Raw genomic sequence first — 5,519 nt, 5'->3', positions numbered from 1 at the left:
AGGTTCTTTTTCAAAAAGCAACTGGGATTTTGGGTTTTTTTATTCTTTTGCAAATGTTTTGCTTCTCATCCAAGAAGCATAACAAAGTTTGGGATCCTGTGTAGCCCTTCACAGCTTGCTGAAAAGCAACCTCCAGCAGATCCAGGATGCTGGGAATTGAGGTCAGAAACATCTGGAGGAACACAGGTTCTCCAATCTACATGGTAATTTTTCAGATATCTGAAGATAACTATGACATTTCCTGATCATAAATTCTCCAGAATCCTCATCTTGTTTCATGAGCCTTAATGTTCAGATCCCTCACCTCTTTGTGAAGTTTCTACATACATTCCAGCTTGTTGATATTTTTCTTAGGTTCATGCCCAGAACTTGGGAGTTGCCCTAAGGAGGTCTGACTAAGGGAGAAAAATGTGACACTGTTGTTTCTTATTATCTTGATATGTATTTCTGTTGACTTTACATGGAGTTGTGTTTAGCTGGTTAGTCATTACACTGCACTGATGTTGCAGATAAAATACAATACAATACAATAGTAGAGTTGGATAATTGAGATATTCTTTGGAAGCATGTATGTAACTGCTGTAAGGCTTCCCCCAAAACACCTCACAAAAGCTTGCAATCTGAAGAGCATTATATTGTGATATGACAGTGTTGCAGTGTGGAAATGTACCAGTAACATAATAATCTTCAATGCTCAGACTATTGATTGTTAATGCTTCTTTCATCTCGTCGTTATCTCCTAAATACAAACAATTGTGATTTAAAAACAAATGAAGGTATTTCTTCCTAACTGAAAGGATACTTAAGAGTCTGAGTTCACACAATACACTAGGCTAAGCTAAAAGGAGATTCAACAGCTTCTGCTTCAGACAATAATGAAAACTCACCCAGAAAGTGTTTTCAAATGGATTAACTCTGACATTTAGAGGCATAGAATTTTGCTACTGAATTTTAGTAGCAAAATACATGGCTGTTTTTGTTTTGTGGTAAAGGAAAATGAGGGTAGGGCCTGGGGGAAGGGTCAACATTTCTGAATGGCCAGAAAAGGCCTCTGAGTTAATGGTATTGATGCTATTAATCCATTCGTAGTATTAACCCATTATTGTACGTGGTTTGGATGGATCACTCAACTTATTTCCTCCTAGTCCTCCTTTTTTTGCAAGTTATATCTAAACTCTGGGACGTGACTTACAATAGGATCCTAATCTGCATTTCTGTGTGTGCGTGTAGGTCTTTATTTATATATTTTCACAACAGCAGCCGTCTCTACCTTCCCTCCTGTGGACAGAAGCCCAGTGATTTCCCAGTTCATGGAAGGAAAAGTCATAACCAGGAGACCTGCATTCTCCTATTTAGGCAAGGAAACTACTGGTAGGAGCAATTTTTCATGCAAGTGCAGTTCAGGAATATGATTGCAGGAACATAGCTGCTCAGAAGGATAGCTGAACATGGAATGGACCTAGCCTGCTACACGAGGAAAGGTTGTGTGTGTGTGTGTGTGTGTTTGTGTTTGTGTGTGTGTGTGTGTGCAGCCAAAGGATCTGGACTGGGAGAGTGGAGGTGGTCCACATCTGGGGTCTCTGATCTCTGGGGCTTTCATCTCCATCCCCCTCGCTGGCTTTGGGACCCATCTGGCCAGGTGCCCAGGCCTCAAGGCCTAGGCCGCCACTGGGGTTCCTTGTCAATTTGTTGACACCGAGAAAGAGAAGACCATGTGGTGGATTTGGAGCTGACAATGCCGGCTCCTGAGCTTTTCTCCCTGCCGTTTGCAACACAAAGGCAGTGACGCGTCTCCTCCCAGCCTTTGCCAAGCCAGATTCCAGCCAGGCTAATCTCCAAGGGGTGGGGGTGGGAAGGCAGAAGCAGAGAGACCTCCGTGTCCCTCCCTGCCTCCTCCATTCCTGCTTGGAGTCTATGCCGAAACAACCTGGGCAACCGTCCGTCAAGGAAGCTGAACTCCTTCCTGGCAGATTTGGCGGCCAGACCCCAGCTCTTGCTTCTGCCTCTTCCAAAACAGGGGCCTCTTGCTGACAGCTGAGCAGGCCTTAGCCCAGCTCCGCTCTGGAAACCCGTCATATCCGGGGACCGAGTTTGCAAACTCCCTTTCGGATGACCAGAGGAGGGCTCAGCCAAGAGGGCTGGTGGCAACCCTGAAGCAAGGCCACCAGCAGAAACAAACAGGCAAGCAGGCAGATGTAGTGCCCCAATTAAGATCTTTTCTTTCTTTCTTTGGTCAGGAGGACCAGCTGTAAACCATCTGCTCCTCAGAGGCACAGAGGGCTACGCCGATTCCTCTCTCCTGTGCAGGCAGACAGACAGACAGACAGACAGACTGACAGACAACTGTCCTGGTGTCAGCCTTTCTTTATCTTTGCAGAGACATTTGAAGGCAGAGGGCTTTTAGGCAGAGAGTTTTGTTTTTCTTGCCCAGAAATGGACCAAGAATCAAACACGTTTGCAGCTGGATGGGTGGTGGATGGGTCAAGCAAACGAAGCAGAAAAACCAGGAATGAATATTTTCATCAGGGAAGGGGATGATTGTGTGAATGTATGCCAGACAAACAGTACATCACACATCCCTCCAGACTACCCTGCTTATGTTTCAGAGGAATTCACGTTTATCTCAGTGGTACTGTTTAGAAAGGGCAAGTTTCTGGCCATATTTTCCTTTGATGAACCTTCTCTCTTGAAGTTTTTATTAAAAAGCATGAGTTGATTTCCTCCCAAAATGGTTTAGTAAGGGACAGAACACGAAAGACCTCTCAAAATACCACATGCTAAAAAAAGAAGAGACTTATTTTAAAAGAACAATCACAAGCATTAAAAGGACATCATAAAAATGTAATGGTACAGTTGACCTGTTCTTCTCAGCAAAATACATTAATAACACAACTAAATATGAACAAGGCCCACTGCCAGGGGTGTTTGCAGGGTATGATTAAAAAAATATATCCCAAGTTGAATGTGCCCTGCAGCCACTACCTTGACTTTTTTGGAACACCCCTGCTTATAAGACAGTTACACAAGATTTCAGAAAGTAAGCTCTTCCTGGAGCAGGGAAAAACACAGAGGCAGGAGCATCAACAAGCTTTCATTTCAAAGGGAACAGCATCACATTCAGCTCAGAAGCAGCCAGAGGTGGGTTCCTGCCAGTTCTAACTTCTTCTATAGAAGAGGTTCCACAAATCTACAGTGCCATTTAGAACCGGTTCCAGCTCCCTCCCCCCCGCCTGTCCGCACATCATCAAGATGAAGAGCGAGAGGAGGAATTCTGGGAGTTGAAGTCCACAAGTCTTAAAGCTGTCAAGTTTGAACACCCCTAGGTTTTTTTCTAAAGGGTTGGGGTGCAAGGGTCTTGTAACTTGACAGCTTTAAGACTTGCGTCTTCAAATGCCAGAGTTTCTGAGCCAACATTTTGGTTGCTAAGCAAGAGCGTTGTTAAGTGAGTTTCACCACATTTTACAAGCTGGCCACGCCCACCCCATCACATGGCTGACAAGCCACTCCCACCTGGTCACATGGCCAACAAGCCACTCCCACCCAGTCACATGGCCAGCAAGCCACTCCCACAAAGCAGGCCACACCCACAGAAGAGGTTCTAAAAAAATTTGAAACCCACCACTGCTTCTGGAATAAATTTCATTTGTGAAAGCCACATTTAGTCCATTAGTGTCCTTAAACAACAGTTCAGATACTCTATGTACTTTATACACTGTTCCTGGAATCTAATGGAATAGAGAAATGAAACCGAATATTATTAATGGCAAGCCAGTACATGAATGTCCATGGAGAGGGCAAGAGGGCAATCATGATATCACAGTGGCTTTCTCGAGACTCCTATGATCTTCAAATGTGGGGAGATCTTCTTTTAGCAGTTGACATTACAGTAAATGACACAGGGACAACATGGAATTGAGTTCATTCTTCTGAGCTAGAGGTAGCCATAAATGACCACTAAGCCAGTTCTTTTTTCCTCTTGTTTTATTTTCCAAATCCCCAGAAATGATACCATTAAATTTCAATGGCAAATAATTAAGAAATGGTCAGAGTCATTTTATACACGTGTACACAAATGCAAAGCACTCATAAGTTCTGTAAGCCTCTTTTCTAGGCTGAATACTGCAAACAGAAAAGCAACCAAGAGAAAAATAAAACAAACCTCAAGCCCTCTCAAAGATTCTTCTGAAAATCTTAACCACACCTGTTTTGTCAACACCACAATAATGTGGCCCTTGATCTTTCCTCTGCCACATTGTGTCACCTGACCGGGACAACTTTTTGCTACTAATAGTCAAACTCTATTGAAGGCTATGTGGTAGCTGGACTCAATGAAAGCAAAATGCAGGAGCGGAAAGTTGACATTTTTGCTTCTGATATTTTCCCCCCCTTCTATACACACCCAGTCCTTTCTTCTCTTCTCTATCTTCTAAGCAGCAAGCTGTGGGAATAGACAGATAGTTCTTAACCAGTAGCCTGAACTGATATCTTGAAAAGAGCTTTAAAATTACACTGAACACTGGATAGGAGCTGCAGTTGCAGTCTCCTGCTTCAGGGGATAGACTCATTTGAACCAAAAGACATAAATTACATTGAGATTAAATATTAGACAAAACTTCCTGGTGGTATGAGATGCTGGATAAAGAAATGTACTGCCTCAGAAGTTGATTAAATCTCAACCTACTTATCAGAGACGTCATAGTAATGGATTGGTTGCATCAAACAAAGGATTGGGGTAGTTGACCTTGGAAAACTTTTTCAGGTTTAAAACCCTAGGAATAATATAATTATAGTCACCTTACATTACCTTAAATTCATACAGAATACAGATGTTAACTCTTTCTGACTCTCCTTCGAATATCCATGTTGGAGGAACTGTTTTTCAAGTTGTAGAGCCAGAGGAGTCTTGGAGATGGAAGAAGGTCATCTTGTGTGGGCATAAGAGGTCAAGAGATCTTGCTCTCCCCAAAGGAAAGGGGCAACAAATAATCTTTTCACAAGTAGTCAAATGGCATATTGGAGACCATAAACGGATTTTTTAAATATTATACTTCAGTTGTGGCTTGCTATGTCTGGTATCTATGCAAAGTCTGTGGTTCAGGCAGCAAAGCTACAAACTGCCAGCAAGAAACAATGAAGATCAGGATGATAGAATATTTATGTTGATTGGAAGAACAGTTTTGGGGTTTTTTAGTGCAGTGATTTTAGTTGTTGGACTAAGGTTAGGAGTCCCAAGTCACAAAAGTTTACTATGTGATTTTGAGTTAGCTGTTGTCAACTGAAGTGTACCTTGTAAAATTATTATTGTGGAGAAAAAAAAGGAGGCATAAATGGCATTATGATGCATTGAGCTACAAGGAGAAAGGGGCATAATGATAATGAGTTAAAACAAGGAAGTTGACATAGAAGACAAAGACCTGGCTCTTATCCCCTTTTGAAATAGACATTTCACAGAGTAATTTTTGCAAGTATGGAAGCTATTTTCCCACTTGCATCATAAAGCGTATATAGACGTGTTCTAT

This window comes from Natrix helvetica, assembly GCF_964273705.1.
Source record: "Natrix helvetica genome assembly, chromosome: 1".
Taxonomy (NCBI): Eukaryota; Metazoa; Chordata; class Lepidosauria; order Squamata; family Natricidae; genus Natrix; species Natrix helvetica.
Note: the sequence above shows the minus strand (reverse complement) of the source record.